This window comes from Micropterus salmoides, unplaced genomic scaffold, assembly GCF_014851395.1.
Source record: "Micropterus salmoides isolate LMB-PRFRI ecotype aquatic unplaced genomic scaffold, ASM1485139v1 Ms_hic_scaffold_14, whole genome shotgun sequence".
Classification (NCBI taxonomy): Eukaryota; Metazoa; Chordata; class Actinopteri; order Centrarchiformes; family Centrarchidae; genus Micropterus; species Micropterus salmoides.
The window spans coordinates 31,743,265-31,767,780 of NW_024040485.1; the positions used below are offsets into that span (position 1 = coordinate 31,743,265).

At 43.0% G+C, this 24,516-nt stretch overlaps 1 pseudogene; it reads left to right on the forward strand.

The window, feature by feature from the left end:
- Positions 1-2,751: 2,751 nt before the first annotated feature.
- Positions 2,752-6,106, forward strand: LOC119901618 (annotated as a pseudogene).
- Positions 6,107-24,516: the final 18,410 nt, after the last annotated feature.

Sequence of the window (24,516 nt, forward strand, 5' to 3'; positions counted from 1 at the left end):
AACAACTTCCTCTGCTGCCTCCCTGTACCTAAAACATCAATCCCTTGTTCCCACAAACCACTACTGACGCCGTTTGGTACAATGTGGAATTACACCTAATCATCACACCTGGGTCATCCAGGGCGTCGGCATGTCCCCCTTCATCATCGTCACTGATCAGGAGGGAGGCCCCTTTCTGCAGATTGGTTGTGAAGGCGGTGGAGCTCTGGTGACCCCTTTCCTCCGGTGCACAAGCATCGCATCAAAGTTTGTTTTTTTACCCACCAACAACTTCAGCTTCACCAAAAGGAACGTCAGTGTCACTGAGTTAAATTTCTTTTTGTAGCTTCTCTGTCAGACGAGCAGAAGAGGAACGGGAAAAAGCCTCTGCAGTCCCGATGCACTCGGAGACGTCACGCTGGGAGCCCCATGACCGAAGCCGCCGCGCCGACTCAGCGACCGCTGGGCCCGAGCCACGGGGAGAGCGCATCCGGCCGTCTTCGGAGAAAAGAGCCGCATGGGACCTCAGCGCCCTCAGGGGCAGGGCCTCGCAATGGCCGCAAGCGGCCCCCTCGAGAGCTGCCTGGGCGTGCGGCATCCCCAGACAAGACGCACACAGGGCACGAGTGTCCCCAGCCGTGATGTTGACGCGGGCATGGGAAACACACTGCCTGAACTGCTCACCAGCCATCTCCTCTGCCAGACTTCCTTCCAGGTAAGAAATTTCCTCTCGTGGTTGCCGAATAGAATAAAGCTAATGTGTCCGGTGTGCCGGCGTGCTTATATACGCCTCCAGTTACGCCGTCACACGCTACCGTTCTAGCAACGCCGATAGGATCGGAGTAGTTTCACTCATGGTTTCAGCCCTGCCACGCCCAGAGGCGTTCCCATAGTGTCGTCACCGACGCAGTTCGAGTTCCCTCGAAGGGGAACGAGGTAGTGCAAAGTCAACTTTATACCAAAAAACATTCAGTGCAAAAAAATTATCTAAAAACAATACAAATGTTTTTAATATTAAGATGTCTGTGAAGTTAAATAAAAATATTATGAACATAAAAATAAATCTAAGTTAATATAAGGGTAAAACTAAATAGAGCTAAAGTTTTATCCTGCACTATTTCCACAGAATAAATGCTCGGTACACAGCAAGCTGGCAAAAATACAGCCAACACTTCAGAGCAAAACACGAGTGCTTCTTACTCAAACCCACACCAAAGTGTATCTTAATATCTTAATAACACAAACATGAACAGATTAACTGGAGGGGGGTCACAGTGTCTGACTCAGTTGTGTTTCTCCATTCTGCCTCTCTGTCCTTCCTTTCAGACACATTCCCACCTCTCATTACCATTTCTCCACCTGTCCACCAGGTGTCCTCAGATGTCTCTCCCCCGCACTGAGCTAACATCTTTCCCACCATTCCCATCACCTGACCTCCCCGCCCACCTGCTCACCTGTAGGGCTGGGCGATATGGCCTAAAAATAAAATCTCTGATTTTATTTTTTTAATTCAATTTACGATTTTTTCCGATTTCCCCCCCTACTTAAGGAAAGCAATAAGGTTTGTTGGTCAGTGCGGCTTTGTTCATCGCGGAGAGACTGGCATTTTCATATTCGGCTGGATGTCTCTGTTTCAGGTGTTGGAATAGGTTTGTGGTGCTGCTGCCTTTCACTGCGATAGGCTTTAGGCAAATGTTGCAGCGTGGTGTCTGTTGTTCCACATCTGTCGCAGCAAACCCATACCAGTTCCAAACAACAGATGACTTTATTCCTTTCTTGGGAACAAACTTCCCGCTCTCACCGGTAGCCATTTTGTCGCTTGCTGTTGCTGTTTAGTGTATGATGTTGCAATGGGAAACGAACACTACGGAAACCCCGGGGAGCCAAAAATGTGCTATTACACAAAAACTCGATTTACTTATTTTTTAAATCGCCCGCAACAAAAAATTCGAATTAATTCATTCAATCGATTTTTCGCCCAGGCCTACTCACCTGTTCCTCATTTCCCTCACAAAGCTCAGTGTATAGTTTTTTGTCGAATCTCCTCCTTAGGTACGCTGTAGCCTATGCATAGCCACGTGTGGAGAATATTTCTTAAGGGGCTTTGTTGATGTGACAGGGAAAAGTAAGACAGCTCTATCTTAGAGTAATTTAGCTGACCCCATAAGTGTTTTCTGACATTCTAGCTTTAGGTGTTTCTAACATGTACTTAGACTGATTAGTTAGAGACAGTAGCTCAGGCGTCAGGCTGGCAGATATCAGTGTTCTCTGGGAATCTTACAAGAATATTTACAAGAACTCACTGGCTCCACAGATCAGAGAACCACTCATGGATAGTGAGAGATTCCAATATGACGAAGCATTGGAGTCTAAACATCAGATAGATCAGGGAAGAATGAAACATAAAAGGGACCACCAGATGTTCTCCTTCAGATTCGGTGTTGGCATTTGATGCTAACACCGGCTAACAAGGGGCTTTACAATCTGTACAGCATACAGCACCGTCTATCCTTAAAGTCTTGATACAGATCAGAAATAATCTCTGTAAACAGATATCTGCATATGAATGTGTTGTGGTTTCTGTTTGTAGTCCGAATAGTATTGACCAATCAAATCTGAGCTGGTTTTGGTTGCATGCAGGTCAACAGTCCGTGTGGAGAGCAAATAAGGCAGAAACCATCGGCTATCATCTGATGAATATTTAACTTCAGATTAGCTTTTATATCAGATGACAGCTGATGGGCTCTCAGATTGCTTATCGGACTGTAAACAATGACAAGAGCACAGAAGAGGAAGTCTGGGCCTGGACATCTGCATCTTCTTCTGAAGAGTCAGAATCAAGTGAATTAATGAAGTGAATCCTCTGGGGACCAAGAATGTCTGAACAACAATGTCAATCCATCCATCCTTTGGTCCAGGTCCAGTCCATCTGGACCAGCAGACATCAGCATCCACAGAGCAACACTGCTAGTGTGTCTAAAAAGACAATAAAAGAAGAGACAGTCATGTTGATATGAACATTAGAGAAACACATCATGCAGCTGAAATATGATCCTGGTTCATCATCTGGACTCGTTCACCTCAGCTGACACATTCAGCAGCTGACAGGTTTTTGTATTACTCTGTTTCACTGTGGCTACTACATCTTTGGCTCTGGAACTAAACTGTATGTAACAGGTAAGAATAAACATTTATTTTCCTTCAGTTGTTTTATTGAACAAGTTAAAATGTGTTTTTAATGAGTTTCTGCTGTTTCAGGCTTCAAATATTAGTTTGTTCATAATTAGTAGAGTTCTTACAGCCGTGCAGCTATTGTTACATAAAAAGGTTCATAATTGCTGAAAAGATGTTTAAATCTCACTGCACAACTGAAGTTATTCTTTATTTTGCACCAGCAAAACTGATTCATATGGAAAAAGTAAGATATTGACAAAGTTGTAAATATACAGTATTTGATCCTCTCAGTGAGTCAGCGCAGTCTATTGTTTTTGAAAAGACATTTTACTATAAATATGTTGTACAGGATAATTTCTTCATTTTAAATGATAAAATTTATATTTATGTATTTATATATGGTATGTGAAATAGAGTGATAAAGTCGCTCACACAAATATATTTGCATTTTATACTTTTAATATAAATACAAATAGTTTGTGATGCTTTATAATTTAAATTATAAAACATGTTTTCAAAAGTATGGTAGTAAAAATGATGTATCAGGTTCTTTATAATTTTAACATCACATTATTACATTATATTAAAAAGTAATCAGTCAATAGTGAATCTTATTTAATATTATAAAGCTGTCTTTATTCACATTTAACATATTAAACAAAGACATTATTGATGTATTGATTAGTTGTTGAGTGGTTCAAGTTCAGAAATTATAAATAATGTACGTGACTTGAATTATTTTATGTGAAGTAAATATGTAATTTGGTGTAATATGTATTTTTACCCTAACATGTAAACAGTAGTTTTGATTCTTATGTAATGTTTGATATTATGTTACATTAAAATGTACTTAGATTACAGTATTGTTGTTTCATCAGACTTTCGATCATGTATCTGAACATATATGTAAATTGTGTTTTATATAGAATTTTTTTAATTTTAAAACTTTATGAAATTACTGATGCAACAATTAGATTTTTTTGCCGTTAAAATAAAGTATATGATATATAATGTCTAAGTAAATGTAAAAGTATAACTAATTTAATGTGAACGTAAAAATACCTTTATTAAAATGTGTTTATTAACCCTAATATATAAAACATTAAGTTTTTAAAGGGGATATTTCATAATTATATTATAAGAATCCAGCATATGTAGAACTGCTAAATAAGTAAAATTCTTTTCTTTCCTCATATAACATATTAATATTATTATTATTATACATGACGTGTGTGATATGAAGGTGAATCCAGTCCATGTAGTGAACTGTGTGCTGTATTGATGAGGAGCTCAGTGATCAGAGTCCATGTAGTTTCCAGGATCAGACTGAATGCAGTGCTGGAAGCTGCTGTTGACTGTGTGAATGTGTGTCTGTGCTGCTTGTTGCTGCTGTCAAACTTCAGATAAGCCGGTAGTGAAGCCCGTGGTGAGCGTGTACCCAGCAGCATCCAGAGCCCACCATGAGGGGAAGAGCTCCCTGCTGTGTGTGGCCTCAAACATGTTTCCTCCTCTGGTCCGCTTCTCCTGGAAAAGACGAAAGGTGAACGAGTCTCTGGAGGAGCAGGCACCTGCTGAGGAGGAGCAGGCACCTGCTGAGGAGGTGCAGCTGGAGCTCAGAGAGTCGGGACGCACCGCCGCCATCAGAGTGATTGATCGGGACGCTCTCTCCATATAAATACCGCTGCTACGTCCAGCACGAGGGGGGGGAAGTGAAGGCCCAAACAGAACAAGGTAATGAAGGCTTGGTGACTGTGTTCAGCAGAGATTCAGCTTCATGTGGAGACGCTGTCAAAGAGAGCAGAGGAGCAGAGGACTGACATTTCTTTCTGACTCCTTTTCTGTTTCAGAGGTTCCGGTGGCCTCCTGTCCTCCAGAGAGAGAGCCAGCAGACCTGGCAGCTCTGCAGCAAGCTGACTGTAAGATCACCTGCTGCCTCTCTGCATAGACAGCTCCAATGTTCTGCTGCAGTTAGGGCTGCATGTAAAAATCAACTAGTCCGACTTCAAACTCATAATAACCTGTTTCTTTTTAAATATAGACTTTCTGTTTGATCCTTGAGGGACTTTGTCAGAAATTGTAGTTAGTTGTGAATTAGAAAGTTAATTGTAGCTCTTAACTTTAAAGGAGAGAATCAGATGGGACTTTGAAGCCGACCCGTCTTCATGTCGTCCCACCTGGAAGGTCCCAAGTATACTAATGATATTCTGATGTCTCTGTCTGTCTGTCAGTGTCCTTCCAGTCTCAGTGCAGGGTGAAGCTGCTCTGGCTGCTGTACACAGTGCTGATAGTGAAGAGTCTGGTGTACTGCTGTGGACTCCCTCTGCTGTGAATCCTCAGAAACAAGGGACCGTCCACCGGCTGCACACATGCTGACTGACTGTTTTCTGCTCGCCTTTTCTCACCATCAGATCTCATCAATTTAACTCATTGGTCACTTTCTGCAGAAATTACAAATGTAAGTTATGATGTGCACAGGTTAGATGTAGTAATCCTAAAAATATATACACATACATATTTGCTGAGTGTAAGTTCTGTGTATTTGTTATTTTGATGATCTAGATTATTTCCATTTGTGACTTATATAAAAATAGAAAATGAAGCTGAATCATTAGCTGTCTGCTAGATTTTTTTGTTTTCAGTATTTTTCTGTTCTTGTGTCTCTTTTTAATACATTATGCAGAGTGTGGCAGGTTTGGCAAATTCTTTCAGTTTAACTTTCTCAATAAACTGAAAAATCCCAGCGTCTGTGTTTTGTAAACATCATTGTTTGTACTGTTTTCAGTTTGCCTTCATGGCAAATAATCAGAACCGAAACAGCCTATATGTTGACAGCTACAAGTCATTTGACTCTGGTTGTAACTAGCTCTCATCAGTCGGGCTGAAGTCTGAATATCGGCAACATGATGGCTGTTTTTATTTCTTCTAAACCAATAAAATGCAGCTTAACTTTTTATTTTGCCTGCTGTCGTGTTAAAAGGTTATTTAGTTATTATTCCCATGTGAACACTCTGCTGTCTGACTGCCTGTTAGAATCAGTTTGAGGTCATAAAGTGGGATCAGAGCAGACTGCAGGTGGTTGAACATATCTCCTTTTATTTCAGCTTCTCAGCTCTGAGTTCAGGATTTGAGCTGTTTCTCTCACAGATTAATAACAGATCAAAACTGAGACAGTGAGTACTGAGCGCTGAAATCAAACTGAACTTCCTAGAATGATTTGACGGTTGTAACTGTCATTGTGTTATTAATGTGAAAAAGTGCAGCTAGCGGTGAGGAGGCTGCAGAGCAGAAACCCACACAGCTGCAGGAAAGGAAGTGCTGATTGGCTGTCAACAGTTTTTTTTATGAGTCCTAATAACCACTGAGAACAGATTCATATCTGCTGCTGTACACACTCATCAACTCCTCTCCCTCTCTGTAGCTGTTTGTCTTTTCTCTTGTTGTTTGGAAGCTTTTTTCCACTGAGCCCTCCACCCACACAGAGTTGAACTAGAGAGCAGCAGTACTCCCCAATACACACTACATATTAATGATATTATGCTACATTTTAATGATATTATACTACATACCAACTTTGTTTTCTGTACTATATGCTAAATATATTGTGCTACATCCCTGAGCACGGATGAAAACATCACCATCCTATCTGCTGACAAAGGAAAATTCACAGTGGTCCTAAACACAGCGGACTACCAGGACAAGGTCAACACATTACAAATGGACACAAATACACAAGAAAAAGGCCATAAAATGTCTATAACAGCTACAGGAAGAAAACATCACCCGTGAACAAAGAAGGAGCCCCACTCAGGCCCAATAGCATAAACTCGGTCACCTACAACATTGCCAACACATATCTACCATCTTAGCCCCCTTGGTTGGCAACACGCCTCACCACATCCAAAACTCCATAGACTTTGTGAACAAAGTCAGAGGACTGAAACTGGACCCAGATGAAACCATGGTGACCTAAGATGTGACTTCCTTGTTCACATGTATCCCCACCATTCAATTCAATTCAATTCAATTTTATTTATATAGCGCCAAATCACAACAACAGTTATCTCACAGCGCTTTTCATAAAGAGCAGGTCTAGACTGTACTCTATGATGCTATTTACAGAAGCCCAACAGTTCCCACCAAGAGCAGCACTAGGAGACAGAGGCAAGGAAAAACTTCCTTTAAGAGGCAGAAACCTCGAGCAGAACCATGACTCAGGGTGGGCGGCCATCTGCCTCGACCGGTTGGGGTGAAGGAGAGAGAGGGAGAGAGAGGGAGAGAGAGAGGGGGGGGGGGGGTGAGAAGGGGGGGGGGGGGGGTTGGAAGGAGAGAGAGGGAGGCAGCCTACACAATATACACACAGAGGTACAGAGAGTAAAGGTGATGTTGCTGTAGACTAAATGAAAAATGGTACAGATATTTATAGTAGTGTTAATGATAACAATCGTAATGTTAATGATTATAATAACAATAATAATAATAGGACTAGTAACAATAGTTGTTGTAGCAGAGGGTGTCGCAGCAGGTGACCCGCAACCACAGATCCAGACTCCACAGCTCCAGAGCCAGAAAACCTGCAGGAAGTGATAGGAGGAGAGAGGAGAGGGACGAGAAAGCACAAGACTACCAGAAAGGGGAGAAGTTGTGATTGTAACATGCAATAATGGGATGAGGTTGCATACAGAGGGAGAGAAAGTAGAGGAGAGAGGAGCTCAGTGCATCATGGGAAATCCCCCGGCTGATGGAATCGCATCCTTAAATTTAGCTACAGCACTATCAGAGAGACATCTTGTATAGAAATTTTTGCCCAATGGTGTATAGTTTAGCAATGCAAACTCAAAAGTTATCAAACAGTGGTCGGACAAAGAGGGATTCTGTTGGAAGACCACTAAATGTTCAATTTCAATACCATACACCAAAACAAGGTCGAGGGTGTGGTTAAAACAGTGAGTCGGTTCATGAACACTCTGAGAAGCCAATGGAATCTAACAGAGAGATAAACGCAGTACTGAAGCTGTCATTCTCAACGTCCACATGAATATTAAAATCCCCTACAATAATAACTTTGTCCGTTTTAAGGACTAAAGTTGACAAAAACTCTGCAAATTCATATAAGAATTCAGAGTACGGACCAGGTGCTCGGTACACTATAATTATAATGTAACTATAATTTCGATGGTCTAGGGGCAGACACCGTCACTATAGGATTTTCACTAAGTAACTCCTGAAATGGATGAGCAGATAAGTGTGTTAGACTGCGACTCTGCGTAGGGTTTTGGGTGGGTAACTGCTGAATTAGAAGGGCAGAGAAGTGTGTTAAACTGCGACTCTGCCTCCTGGTCTCAACTCTGGGTTGTCATGGATTTGGTCCACTAATAAACTTGGCCAGATTTCTAGAAATGAGAGCTGCTCCTTCCCAAGTGGGATGGATGCCGTCTCAGACCAGGTCTTCCCCAGAAAGTCTGCCAATGATCTACAAAGCCCACATCGTTTGCTGGACACCACCTCGACAACCAGCGGCGGAATGACAACATGCGGCTATACATGTCATCACTGGTCAGATTTGACAGGGGTCCAGAGAAAACTACGGTGTCCGACATTGTTTTAGTGACCTCCGATTGGCGTAACCGGGAGTCATTACCGCCGACGTGAATAACAATCTTACTGTATTTACGTTGATCCTTAGCCAGCAGTTTCAAATAAGACTCAGTGTTGCCCGCTCTGGCCCCAGGGATGCACTTAACTATGGCCGCTGGCTTCGCCAACTTCACGTTCCTCAAAATGGAGCCGCCAATGATCAGAGTTGGTTTCTCAGCTGGTGTGTCGCTGAGTGGGGAAAATCTGTTAGAAACATGAACAGGTTGATGGCGCCCGTGGACTTTGAATGCTTACGACTATTCCTCCTTCGGACAGTCACCCAGCCACCGTTTCCTGGCTGCTCAGGAAATCCCGGAGGACGGCTACCACAGGCCACAATGGAGGCAGTAGAAACTGTAAGGACACGACTGCTACAAGACAACACCCTGGACAACAGAACTAGCATCAGCTCTGACATCTGTAAATTACTCGACCTCTGTCTAAACACCACCTATTTCCAGTACAACAGAGGATTCTACAGACAGAAGCATGGCTATGCCACGGGCTCAACAGCATCACCTATTGTGGCCAACACGGAAAGTGGAGGTAACCAAAATCCGGAACTCCTTCAGATAAACAGCACCGAGCTACTGGTACAGGTATGTGGACGACACACACATATTAAAACCCAGGAAGTGCAAGCCTTCACTGAACACATTAACTCTGTGGACAGTAACATCAAGTTCACACAAGATGTCAACGACAGCAGTTTGGCCTTCCTGGACTGTGCTATATACACTGAAGAGGACAGGAGCCTGAAAATGAGGGTTTACAGAAACCCACACAAAGACCAATACCTACTTTTCAATCCTAAATGGACTTTTGTAAAAACAGCCAGAAGATCCAGGAGGAAAGAAGAGCTAACGCAACAACAATGTGATTCCATACTTGTCTGGAGTAACAGAGAAACTCAGGAGGATTTTCAACAAACACAACATCCCTGTGTTTTTTAAACCCAAGAACAGACTAAGACAGATCCTGGTCCACCCCAAAGACCGCACACCCAAACACAAGAAAAGCGATCTAGTGTATGCGGTCCAATGCAGTGAGGGATGCACAGACCTGTATATTGGGGAGACTAAACAACCACTACACAAACGCATGGCTCAACACAGAAGGGCCAACTCCTCAGGTGAAGACTCTGCAGTCTACTTACATCTGAAGGACAGAGGACACGTGTTTGAGGACCACCAGATGCACGTTTTAGACAGAGAGGATGGATGGTTTGAAAGAGGTTTCAAGGAAACCATTTACACCCGGGTAGAGAAGCCGTTGTTGAACAGAGGAGGGGGTCTACGCCACCACTTACAATGCTGTCCTTTGGCCACTTCCCAGGAAACTGAACAAACGTAACCTCTTGGCCTCAGGTGATGGTCGTTCAGACTTGGCCTTGGGTGACTCTAACGACCATAACAACTGTCGTTACAACAGCCAGGAGCACCAACCTTGGATAACTATGACCTAGATCACTGAGAACCCTCACAGATATATTATACTTATTGTTTCTATTATACCACATACTTAACCCCTTGACGTCGATTGTAGCGAATTCGCATCACACCTCTTCCAAGATAGCGCATGGATTCCCCAATGTCTGAGATACTGATTTTGGGATTTTCATTAGTTGTCAGTTATAATCATCAAAATTAAAAGGAATGAACACTTGAAATATATCAGTCTGAGTGGAATGAATGTATAAATTATACAAGTTTCACTTTTTGAACGGAATTACTGAAATAAATCAACTTTGTGATGATATTCTAATTATATGACCAGCACCTGTACACTGTAGCATTTCTACGTTTACTTAAGATTTTACACTGAAATATTTCTCCACATATGATTTTAAATGTAGCTAGAACAGAGGAAATATAATCTTTTGTCCTGGTTGTTGTGAGAACACGTGCTGCAGCATTCTGGATCAGCTGGAGAGTCTAAATGGACTTTTTTCGAGCAGCCTGATAGTAAGAAATTACAGTAATCCAGCCTAGAAGTAACAAATGCATGGACTAGCTTTTCTGCATCATTTTGAGACAGGATGTTCCTGATTTTTGCAATATTACATAGGTGAAAAAAGGCGGTCCTTGAAATTTGCTTAATGTGAGACTTAAACGACATGTCCTGATCAAAAATAACACTGAGATTGCTCACAGAGGTGCTGGAGGCCAGGGCGATGCCATCAAGGCAAACTATATCTTTAGATAATGCATTACGGAGGTGCTTGGGTCCCAGAACAATAACTTTAGTTTAGAGTTTAACCTTAGAAAATTGCAGGTTTTAATATCCTGAAGGCACATTTGGTGTGTAGCTAACTAATTAGTTTCATCTGGCTTGATCGATAGATATAACTGAGTATCATCTGCATAACGATAAAGGTTTATGGAGTGTTTCCTGATAATATTGCCTAAAGGAAGCAGATATAAAGAGAACAGGATTGGTCCGAGCACAGATCCTTATGGGACTCTATGACTAACATTGGCGTGCATGGAGGATTCAAATTTGATTAATGATTCTGGAAACTAAAAACATGTTTATGAGCAGGAGATGCACAAAAAATAGAGGCTGAAACTATTTTACACATTAATGTTTGTGTTAAACCATCAACCTTGTGATAACTGTTTCCTACTGATACAGTCCATCAATTAGTCACGACTTATCACCTTAATATAAAGTATCCAGGTTAACATTGAGTCCCAGCTCCTCATGTCCTCATGTTGAAGGGTCCTTGGGCAACACACTGAACCCCTAACAGCTCCTGAACATTTACCATTTTATACAAAGAAACCTGAAAGGCAGGCATTATGGGCTGTGATGAGGGGGCAGGCATTATGGGCAGTTATGAGGGGGCAGGCAACATGGGCCACGTGGAGGTGGCAGGCATTATGGGCCGCGTGGAGGTGGCAGGCATTATGGGCCGTGTGGAGGTGGCAGGCATTATGGGCAGTGATGAGGGGGCAGGCATTATGGGCAGTGATGAGGGGCAGTGTCACACTCTGCCTGTCTGCCATGCGGTGTTTTGCACTTTTGTGTTTAGTTAGCGTTATTTTGGTCTGTTGGGTTTTGGGGGTCTGTCTTGTCTTTCGTCTAGTGTTCGGTAACCCTTGTCATGTCTGTTACCCCAGTGATCCCTCTGCATGTCTGTCTCTGTTTTCCCCTGCGCTCTCTCTCTCTCTCTCTCCCTACCTGTGCCTCGTTAGCCTCATGTCTTTCACCTGTGTTGCTCCCGCCCTGCTCGTTAGTCCCTGTGTATATATACCTGTTTCTGTCTTGTCTTGGTCGGGTCATTGTTTATTGTCACCCAGTGTTGCAGTGTGTTCTCCTGTTGTCAGCCTCACTCGTCGTGTCTCCCTGTTTCCCTGCTCGTTTTGGATTTTGATTTTCTGTTGGACAAGCTTTGTTTTGGACTTAGTCTTTCAGCCACTCAGTCTGTAAGTGTGCTCACTTTTTGTTGCCCTTAAATAAATCTCTGAACTGCACCTGCTAGCCTTCGTGTCCTGCGTTTGGGTCCTCCAACCTGCTCAACCCTGCCTTCACCACCCAACCGTGACAGAATGACCCGACCAAAGATGGACCCAGCGGACATCGTAAGACTGCCTAGCACCTGGGAGGCATTAGGAGTGCCTAAAGAGGAGCTAGTGGAGGAGGAATCCCAGTTTTTTGAACTGCTGTCTGTCATGTGGAGGACCGACCCAGAGATGGCTCTGCTCGTGGCATCCCCCAGGTGGAGAAAGACATTTGTTTTTGAGACTGTTTCCAAGTTGTGTTCCGCAACCCCCCAGTGTGTGAAAGCTAGCGCTGCTAGCCGCCAGCCTGATCCCCGGCCCACTAGTGCTGCTAGCCGCCAGCCTGATCCCCGGCCCACTAGTGCTGCTAGCCGCCAGCCTGATCCACCAGTCTCCAGCTCGGCTAGCGCTGCTAGTCCTCAGCCTGTCCCCGGTGCTGCTAGCTCCAGGCCGTCTGTTCCCCAGCCCACTAACCTCCAAAGGACTTGTTCCCAGCCTACTAACCCCAAGAGGACTTGTTCCCGGCCTGCTAGCGCTCCAGCGGCTAGCTCCCTGCCTGTTTCCTGGCCTGCTAGCACTGCAGCGGCTAGTCATCTGCCTGCTCCATCCCCCTCCAAGTCGGCTCAAACTTCCAGGTTGGTTGGGGATTCATGGACTTCCAGCTCTCTGGCTACCTTTCTGTTGAACTTACCTTTGGAGCCAGAGAGTGAACAGACAGAGTGTCCCCAGCCAACCAACCACTGGTCGGAGGGAGACCGGTCTGCTAACGGGCTGCAAGCAGACCAACACAGCTCCGGTTCCGGGCCTACTAGCCTGGAGGCTAGCACCTTGTCGAACTCTGCATCGGATCCACCTCCAGTAAGGCCGGCTGGAGGGCGACGTAGGCCCCAACGACGAGCGGCCAAGAGACTGGCACCTGCACCATCCCTGTCGGTGGACCAACCAGCGCCAGCCCCGTCAGTCGTCCAGCCGACTCCTGTTCCCTGTGTTGCGTTGGTGGTCCAGCCGATTCCTGTTCCTAGTGCTATTGAGTAACACAGTTACTCACAAAGGCCGGAGGGAGAACATTGCTGGTGAGCGTAATGTGGGGCAGGACAGCATGAAGCGCATCGTCACGTGCCTCTGCCCAGGCTGAACCACCTCTTCCTCTGGACCAGGTCCATCATTGACAATGTCCTGAAGAGAGAAGGGTGCAGATTCACCTGTGCTCTGGCTAAACAGGTACTCCAACCCGAGCAACTCATTAGAAAGGGACATCAGCAGGGGCCTGGAAATTCACCTCCACAGTCTCTCCGAACAGCTGCCGACAGCGGGTGTTGAGGCGGTCAATCAGCGGCACTGAGTAGGTCCTGTGGTGCCGTCCTTTACCACCAAACACGGCATCCGATCTCCTGTCAGAGTTCCACCGCGCAATGCCACGTATTCGGTAAACCAGATACGGCCGTGCTGCACAGTGGGGACCTGAGTAGAGTAAAGTAAACCTTTAACATCCCCAAAGGGGCAAATTGGCTGACAAACAGCATTAACAAAGGTATCCATACATATATGGAATTAAAGGAAAACCTGACTAAAAGAGTGGAGAACATATCAAATGCATATGCTTCTGTAAAGGGCTGGCAGGTGCGGCAGCCGGGGATGGAGGTTAACGAGGAGCAGGAGCGGAGAGAGGGAGAGCACACAGAGGGAGAGAGAGAGAAGGCACAGGAGAAACCAGAATGCGAGGGAGGAAAAGAGAAACAGGACACTCACCAACAGCCGGGCTGTCACCACAACAGGAAATAACAATGTTTCATTGAATGTGTAATAAGCTTCAAAATATCAGCCTGTTTGGGGTCACTATCTAACATCCATCGCAATCCACTAAACAAAATCATTACAATGAGCAGCAAAATAATCAGAATGGTGCAGGAACCACTTATCACTTTTTACAAAAGAAGGAGTAAACTAAAAGGAACACAAATACATGTGTGTGTTATAGTGTGCTGTGTTTCTGCCAATGTGAATGGTACACACATTGATACTGTGCACAAATGAAGTTCCTAATGAATACGTTTTTTAAATTGAATTGTTGTTTCACACCAGGACTCACATGGAAGACTGGATTTACGTGCAAGACAATGCTCTCCACCACCATCCTCATAAGACCAAATTATATAAAGTTTCACAGACTTGGCAAGGAGCTCTGAAGCTGCTTTAGAGGCTTGTGGTGGCCTGACTCATTGCTGAGACACTTCCTCATGTTTGTCTTTCCTTAGACATACTAAGTAAGTCTAAGACATACTTATAGACTATAGGTGTACATCCTTAAACACATAAACAGACGTACACAGTTAACAACAACATCACTCTCATTTCCACCAGAACCATCAGAAGAAGCAGCAAGAATGAAAGAAAGACGAGGGGCAATGTACCACATCCAAAGTCACAGTCCCAATTAGTTTTTTTCCCCCACCAAATTATGGTGGAAGAAATTTACCTCAAATATCTGTTAGTGTCACCTCTAGGATGGTAGAAAGTCTTCCTTGAGGGGAGCAAATTAAACTCACCGTGTAAACCAGCTGTGCTGGGAGTCCAATAAACACTTTCTGTGTGTTTTTTTTAGTTGAACATCACATTAGAATAATGACAGGGTCACAGGTTTAATTTGTTACAAGCATACAGACTACTCTTGTGTACCTGGAATCATGTGAGGAAGAGATTTGTGGAATCCTTCCAGGCTCTTGCTTCCACGCAGACATAGTTGTGGATGGGGGCTCGCTAGGCTGGCTAGTGGACACATGCTGCTTGGGCTGGACAGGGGCCTCTGGCTGTTCCTCACGCTTTTTGGTCCTGACAGAGGCCTCAGGCTGTGTAGGAGCCTAAATGCAGTTTATTGATAAACAGAAATATTAATATTACACTAAGTAGCATGCAATAACTATAAAGTCATTTACATGTTCATTGAAGTAGAAGTAATTTCTCGTGTTTAAAATGTGTGTGGATGATTTACAGTGTAGAAAAATCTCATTTATATTACATTTGGGAAACAGACGAACGCTGTATGACTGTCGTTTCCTATTAACTGCATGCACTTTAACTGCTCGGGGATACTCTCGCAAGAAGGTTTGGGTAGTAATCTTGGAAACAGTCAGGCAAGCTTTTTTTTCATTAATTAACTCTCGTTTCTGTAATCTTCTTGTACCGTTGCTGTCTTATATCTAGGCAAAAGGATACAATTTCTACCCGTGGATTTATTGATGTGGATACGGACAAGAGGAACAGTCAAGCTAAGGGCTTATTTAATGCAAACTTACAGGCTGCTTGGACCGGACTGCGTCCTCTGGGTGCTTGGGCTGAAGTGGAGCCTCTGGCTGCCTGGTCTTGTCTGTGAGCCGGGAACCCTAGTTTCGCCCAGACTTTGCTTTTTGTATTATGAAGGTTTTTTTGTTTTCTTTAATGGCTTATTGTCTGTTAACTCTGTATCTCACTTGCCTTCCACAGCCTGGCATGCAGCTAACAGTTCAGTGTCGTTGTCATCATCATCATCTGCCAATGGCGAAGGACCACACTTGGAGGGGCTTGCCTGTGGCTGCTGGACAACAAATGAAAAGGGACTTTCTAGATGTTCTTTCTTGTTTTTAATTACCAAAAGCAAACAGACACATTTAGCCCAAGTGTTTAAAATCTCAGTTATTTCATCAGAATTTTCATTTACTAAGCTACTCTTACTGTTTCATGACAAACAAATAAATAAACACTTACTCGCTCTTTGTCAGTGATATACTTCCTGAACCTCGTCATCTGCACGCTTGTGATGTGGGTGACTGGTGTGTTTAACCACCGCCTCACAGAACTGCATGTTTTCTGTATTATCTCCCTCTGCTCATCACTGAATTGCTCTGGCCTATCCTTCTGGGCTTGGTACTGGCTGTAGATTTCCCACATCTCCTGAAAAGTGTGATTCTCAAACCCTCTCTGACCGTAGATACACCTGTCGACGTTGGCCTGAAGGAGACAGGAGATTTGTGGGAAGCTCTCAGCATATTCTGTGAGGCTGTCTTTCACCCACTGGTTCACCATCTCTCCCTTTCTACGTGGGTTTTTCATCTCTAACCTGTGCTTGTCAAACACACTGGAAACATATACATCAACTTAGTACTGCCATAATTTATATCACCGCAACTGTGATAATCAGAAAAGAAACTTTGCAAGATGAATAATAAACACTGATAACAGCCAAAGTTTTGTGCAAAGAGATCATTTCCATCAAACATCAAAATGGTATTCAAAATGCATAGCATACAATGTAATAAATGATGTAATGTAAGGGATTAAATATAATATGCTTGCTACTTCATGTAGCCCACATCGTTTGCCACAAGCCAGTGAAACGGTGCTTTCAAATACTGGCCAAATGGCACCACCAGCTTTCCCAGGCACAGCTGACGTGACGGCGCAGGGACACCCTCTGCTCGGAGGAGCCTCTCTGCGTGGACCGGGGCAGTGGCCTGGTTAAGTAGCTCCTGTGCAGGTTTGGGGAAGACCATTCTTTTCTCCCGATGGCAACGGGCCTCTTTGGTCGACATCAGTACGGCCTGTTGGCGATTTGTAGGGGCATCTGGCTTGACGACGTGGATTACCGGGGTCGCCATCTTCAGTTGCAGCTACTGAAATACACACACACACACACACACACACAGAACAGGAGCGACAACAGCATTATTAGTGTCATTACATTAAGATAATATATCAATTACTAATATAAAAATAAATGTTTGCGCACAGTAGGTCATTAATACCATTTTAGCACAAAGCAAGGAACAGTAGAAGAAGTGTCAGAGCAGGGTGAGGAGTGCTAAACCCTCAAAACAGCTCTGAGGGAGAGTTAATTAACTCCTGACTGACTGTTTCCCATGTATCTGAATTTTTTCTTCTCCAGCGTTCATATCATCTTCACATTCAAAATATTTTGCCCCAAAGGTTGCCAGTAACACAAAATATTAGTATGTGTTATAGAACTCTGATTATTCCTTGAGATAAATATTCCCTTTGTTATGTCCTCGCCTACAGTAGATAGGTAAGTATGTACACCAGTAATAATGGGCTACATCATATCTAGCAACAACTAAACTTAGCCTAGTTATAAATATAAATTATTACTATGTTGTGATGTATGCATTACCAAAAGAAGCATCTGCATCACTATGCACATGCCACAGTGTGGGTGTAAACCCTGTATAACATAGAATTATACTCTCTAATAGCCAAACAGCTGTTTTTCTGCCACACAACATACCTTTTTATCATGAACTGAGTGGCATTTTGCAACACAATAATCCAGTATAGACCTAAAATTAATTTATTTAAGGTTTATTACAGGTGCTGGTCACATAATTAGAATATCATCAAAAAGTTGATTTATTTCAGTAATTCCATTGAAAAAGTGAAACTTGTATAACGTATACATTCATTCCACACAGACTGGTATGTTTCAAGTGTTCATTCCTTTTAATTTTGGTGATTATAACTGACAACAAAATCAGTATCTCAGAAAATTTTAATATTGTGAAAAGGTTCATTATTGAAGACACCTGGTGCCACACTCTAATCAGCTAATTAACTCAAAACACCTGCAAAGGCCTTTAAATGGTCTCTCAGTCTAGTTCTGTAGGTTACACAATCATGGGAAAGACTGCTTGACAGCTGTCCAAAAGACGGCCATTGACACCTTGCACAAGGAGGGCAAGACACAAAAGGTCATTGCTAAAGAGGCTGGCTGTTCACAGAGCTCTGTGTCCAAGCACATTAATAGAGAGGCGAAAGGAAGGAAAAGATGTGGTAGAAAAAAGTGTACAAGCAATAGGGATAACCGCACCCTGGAGAGGATTGTGAAACAAAACCCATTCAAAAATGTGGGGGAGATTCACAAAGAGTGGACTGCAGCTGGAGTCAGTGCTTCAAGAACCACCACGCACAGATGTATGCAAGACATGGCTGTCGCATTCCTTGTGTCAAGCCACTCTTGAACAAGACACAGTGTCAGAAGCGTCTCGCCTGGGCTAAAGACAAAAAGGACTGGACTGCTGCTGAGTGGTCCAAAGTTATGTTCTCTGATGAAAGTAAATTTTGCATTTCCTTTGGCAATCAAGGTTCCAGAGTCTGGAGGAAGAGAGGAGAGGCACAGAATCCACGTTGCTTGAAGTCCAGTGTAAAGTTTCCACAGTCAGTGATGGTTTGGGGTGCCATGTCATCTGCTGGTGTTGGTCCACTGTGTTTTCTGAGGTCCAAGGTCAACGCAGCCATCTACCAGGAAGTTTTAGAGCACTTCATGCTTCCTGCTGCTGACCAACTTTATTGAGATGCAGATTTCATTTTCCAACAGGACTTGGCACCTGCACACTGTGCCGAAGCTACCAGTACCTGGTTTAAGGACCATGGTATCCCTGTTCTTAATTGGCCAGCAAACTCGCCTGACTTTAACCCTATAGAAAATCTATGGGGTATTGTGAAGAGGAAGATGCGATACGCCAGACCCAACAATGCAGAAGAGCTGAAGGCCACTATCAGAGCAACCTGGGCTCTCATAACACCTGAGCAGTGCCACAGACTGATGGACTCCATGCCACGCCGCATTGCTGCAGTAATTCAGGCAAAAGGAGCCCCAACTAAGTATTGAGTGCTGTACATGCTCATACTTTTCATGTTCATACTTTTCAGTTGGCCAACATTTCAAAAATCCTTTTTCTGTATTGGTCTTAAGTAATATTCTAATTTTCTGAGATACTGAATTTGGGATTTTCATTAGTTGTCAGTTTTAATCATCACAATTAAATGAAATAAACATTTGAAATATATCAGTCTGTGTGTAATGAATGAATATAATATCCAAGTTTCACTTTTTAAATGGAATTACTGAAATAAATCAACTTTTTGATGATATTCTAATTTTATGATCAGCACCTGTATATGATATTTCAATATCATTGACCTAGCTTATTACTACGGTTTTGCTATTTGCTACGATACTGGTCCACACTGTGGATTGTCAGGATTTAAACAGTAACGTTACAGTTATGTGAGGGCGTCGCTAGAAATGTTGGCATAGTGAGTAACGTTATAACTAATGAATATGGCGATATGTGCTGATTTTTTTTTTTACCAAAACGGTTAACAGTGAACTAACTAATTAACCGTAACTGTAATGCTAACGTTACGTTCCTGGACGACGTGGCGGTACTGGAGGCGGTGCCGGATGACGTGGCGGTGCTGGACGACGTGGCGGCTGCTGCGGGAGGGGCCACTTTCTGCTGAGGTTTCTGTAAAGTACAGTTTGAGTACAGGTTTCAGGCATCTCTTAGGAACTGCACCCTGCTTTTTCCTTAAGGTGCCTTAACCTACCTCTGTCTCTTTAGTGACAATATAGAGTCTGAAGTGCTTCAGCAAGCAAGAAGAGATGTCGTCCTCCTTCATGACGAGGGATGGTCATGGTCATGGTCACTGCCAGCCTGAGGGTCAGCTTGGAGGTGCTTGTGAAGGCTGTACCACTGCCACATTTCCTGGAATGTGAAGGACCTGAATCGGCCCTGGCCATAAATGGCCCAGTCAATGTTGATCTCCAGGTGGCAGGAGACTGGAGGAAACAACTGCACGGATTTGAGCAGGTAATCCTTCACCCACTCATCGCTGATTCCAGCTTTCCTGTGTGGTTGACGGCTCTCTTTGATTTGGCAGTCCAGGATGCTAAAATATAGAACACGATATTTGATAGAAGAAAAGACAAACTGTACAAAGTTTGATTGACTGTTTAGTGAAACATACTCACTATTTAACGTATCCTACATCATTTTCCAACACAGTCTCACTCCCTACTCGTAAAATGTCTGACGCATGGTCAAGGGACCCTGGCGTCACTTTTTTGACGCACTGGGTATACCTTCGGCTTCATTTTTCAACGTGCGGGGCAGTCCAATAGACTTCTATAGAACTCAACAGCGTTGAAATTTGACGTCTTGGGTCGATCACCACACCGCAACCCGTTGTCTGCCTTGTGGGTCGAGACAACAATAAATAAAAATAAAAAGGAATACGCTACCAAAAATTATCTATACCAGGGCGATTCAAATGCCCTCCAACTGGTGTTTGATGTTTAAAAACCCTCGCAATCTGATATCAAAGGGCCCTCAAAAGTTAAGCGCGTTCATCAGCGGTGAGTTTAACAACGCACATGGTGTGCAACCACATTCAGCGGTGAGTTTAACAACACTCAACTGCAGGTAAAACGGCATTCAGAGGTGAGTTTGACCAAAGCAACGCACAACTGCAGGTAAAACGTAATTAAAAGGTGAGTTTAACGCTCCAATGCGCGTGCAAGTATGCAGTTTTAAAGCGTTTTCTTATCATAGGTAAAACACTAGAGCATGCTGGATAACGTATTTCTATCGGAGGTTTGTTGATTTTAATATGCTACGATTGTGTTCAATTAATAATTTTTTAAAAATGATTATTTTTACTAAATCCTCTAAATTAATAACGCTGACGTCACCGTATGGGCGATCCCAAGGTCCATTGCGATTTTCCACTGGGTAAGTAGAAGGGTTCATTAATAGAGATGGATCCTCTTCTTACATTTACACATCAAAAACGGTTGGATCAGGACAAGAAATTGTGTTTAGAAACTTTAGATTTGTAAGGTGGCCCTTTCTTATGACGAGAAATGATAGAAGACATTATTAAAAATATAGCTTGAACTGCACCAAATGTGCAAGCTAGCAATGTTAGCTAAGTTAATTGAATTCAAGTTAATTTTTGTCGCATATTATCATGTAAGGTACAATCATAGGGGAATGTAAGATTTTCACACTGAGACATACCGTGTTAGCTGTAATGCATGTCTGCGTTGGGATTCTTCTTGTGGTTGTGTGTCGTTGCTCTTTGCCCAGTGTTTTGTGCCCATTTATACACATGCTAGTCAGTGTAACTTATAACTGTGTCTATGCTATGAAAGCATAGACATGAAAATATACAACCACATTAACAAATTAAATCAGTGTTAATTAAAAGCTAGTGTTAAAAACTACTATGACTGCTGAGGGAACTTTTTGATTAAAATGATCACAGGGAAAAAGTTAAAGAAATGTGTTTCCTTGTTAATACAAGTATAATTAATAACATAAAAATATTAAAAATGGCACTGATTATCAGCCAAGCTGACATTTTGAATGGTTGGTATCAATATCAGACATGAGTGTCAAGATCAGTCCATAACTAGTGAGTTATTGTATTGTGAGTTTGCAGGCAACAACCAGCCCTACAGTATTCTGGCCTAATATTACTATACGCACCCACAGACCTCCCCACCACAGCCCAAAGCATGGGCAAACTAGACCAACATTTTCTCAAGTTCTTAAACCTTTCAGTTATTTAGTATTTATGTAGTTGTATGTAGCATGATCTTCAAATCTGAATTTATTATCTTTCCCTTCTCTCAACAGGTTCCCTAGTCCCTTCATCATTTACTTCAAAACCTCAGCTTCGTTACAAAGCAAAAACAAAGGCACTTTTAAGAGCCACTTTTGTCTAGTTAATTGTTGTTAGTCTGTCTGGTTCTCTGTTGTTCTTGCTCTTTTGCTCTTCCCCCCTATCCCTTTAGTGTTGTCTTGTTTGTCCTTGTTCACCATGAGTGACAATTCCAATTTCAAACAGGTCCTTAATGAGCTTGTTGAACATTCTAAATTAAATTATGAACTCCAGATCATGGATGATTTCATCAATAAGATGCAGGGAGAACAGGAGGCAGCACCATCCACCAGCCATCAACCAGTCCAGGAGGCAGCACCATCCACCAGCCATCAACCAGTCCAGGAGGCAGCACCATCCATCAACCAGTCCAGGAGGCAGCACCATCCACCAGCCATCAACCAGTCCAGGAGGCAGCACCATCCACCAGCCATCAACCAGTCCAGGAGGCAGCACCATCCACTAGCCATCAACCTGTCAGGTGGCTGAAGAGAGTGATGGAAATGTTGTCTATGACAGACCGAGATCATCCCGAAACCAAACGGGTCAGTTTTCTTTTTTCAGTCATATTACTTAAAGGAGTACTCCTGTGATTTTTCACATAGATCTAAAACGGAGATATAGATTGTTTTACCACTTGGGATTGAATACATGAATCAGTCATGTGTCTGGTATGAGATATGAGGTTTTTATTACATACTCATGATCATCCAAAGTGGTATAGACAATGAAATTGGGCCAATAAAAGTATGTATCATTGTGTGGAATAAAATGAGCTTGTCAAAATCTATGGAATTGTAATGCTGTAAAGGTTGATTTGGGTTTTATTTTCTGCTACAGCTAGTCACAGCTACAGTCGTAAGTCTAGTTCTCATACTAGGATGTTGGACAACAGCTTTGAGATAACCAACTACTGTCCCCCTGACACTGTTGGTATGTTCTTTATTTGTGTCTATTAGTTCATTATGTTTATAGATTCTAATAATTAGAATGTAAATTACATGTTTTTGCGACAGAATAACCGACAACATGTTGCACACTTTGATAGTGTAGAAAATTGTTTTTAAATATGATGTACTATTTTAACAGAGACTTTCCTTGAAGAGCTAAACCACTCACAGGGTGATGACTTGGATGATCAGGAAACGGCACCAGCACCACCACAAGCTTCCTCAGACTGGTCTACTAGAAAAAGTCTCCTCTCAGAGAGGTGGGAGAAAGAGAGACCCTGTCTGGTGAATACCATGGTGGCACAACAAAATGTGAACACTCAGATCTGCCAACAATGTGGCAGCAGTGCAGCTGCTGTCCGTTGTCGTGACTGCCGACCACAACCATTCTTTTGTGCTGATTGTGATGTCAGTATACACCGAAACCATGTGTTCCACAACAGGGATGCAACAATAGCTGGATTCTTTCAGCCATTGCCTCCAACAACCTGTGTCGTGGAGAGGGCTCTTTCCCACTGTGGTAAGCTCTATTTCTTTGAGTGTCTTATTTAGGGCTGCACAATTATTGCAATCGTAATTGCAATATGATCCAACGCAACTGCCTAATGGTAAAATCTTCAAATATCATTTGTGACATTTGACTTTTATATTCACGTCATCCTCCTTGACTGTGCAACTTCTGGTTGGTGGGTGTGCGTAGTGTGTGAAGGGGACAAAAATTCTGATTGGTGAACTTCAGTCGGTCAGTGGGTGTTAGTCTTGTACACTGGCTGTGCTTACTTATCAGGGGTGGCACAAATTAAAGAGACATTTGGAATATTGAACTGAATCAGATCATACACATTCAAAAATTGAATTGGAAATGGTAATCGCTTTATCTGTCAGAAAAAGTGCAATTATATATTGTGCAGCACTAGTCCCATTCTCAGTTTATTTAAATAACTTTACAGTATAATAGGCTTCACAGGAATGTTTTGAGTACTTTCTCTGAAACACACTTAATGACCTTTATCTTTAAAGCTTTTCAAATCATTGATAAAAAAGAAAAAGAAAATGATTGCAGAATACTTCCCAGTTAGTACATAGGATGATGCATGTCTTTAATCCCTGCATATGATGTGTCTTTCAGTGTGTATTGTGCCGTTGGAGATTCCCAAAAAATATGTAGTTGTTCTCCGGGATCGTTGAGTGTCAACACAGGAAAAGTTGTTGCTGTGGTTACAATGAATGGTAAGAATAAAATGAACTTAAGGGAACATTCCAGATCAAGTGGCTTTAGCGTCCATATCACATTCTGGGCAAAGTGCCCATAGGGACCTGGGTTGGACTTTAGACCTGATTCCACCCCATAGGGCTCTCCCACTCGCTTCCTGCCACTTTTCATTGTCCTATTTGAATAGAAAAAAAAAAAGGCAGTGCTGTTGGCTTTGTAAATGTGTCCTGATCTATTTCTATTCAAACGTTCCCTATAGTGGTCTGCGCTGGGCAGGATTTTCAGTCCTGCGCCCCCCGTTCCCACAATATTCTGTCCCGTTCCGCAATAATGTGTTTTAGTCCCGCTCCCGCCCGCATCTATACCCTTATGTGCATCTCCCGCCTGTGAAAGACCCAGGATAGGCAGGAGGGATGTTCAGTTTTGCGTTCTGTCTCACAAAAGAGGCACTTGACAAATGAGAAAGACTGCCAGATGTCTGATTTTAAGTTTTATTAGTTCTGAATGTACTACATAGGTGATAGTAATGTAAGCTACTTTTCCTGATTTTTCCAGGACGATATGATCT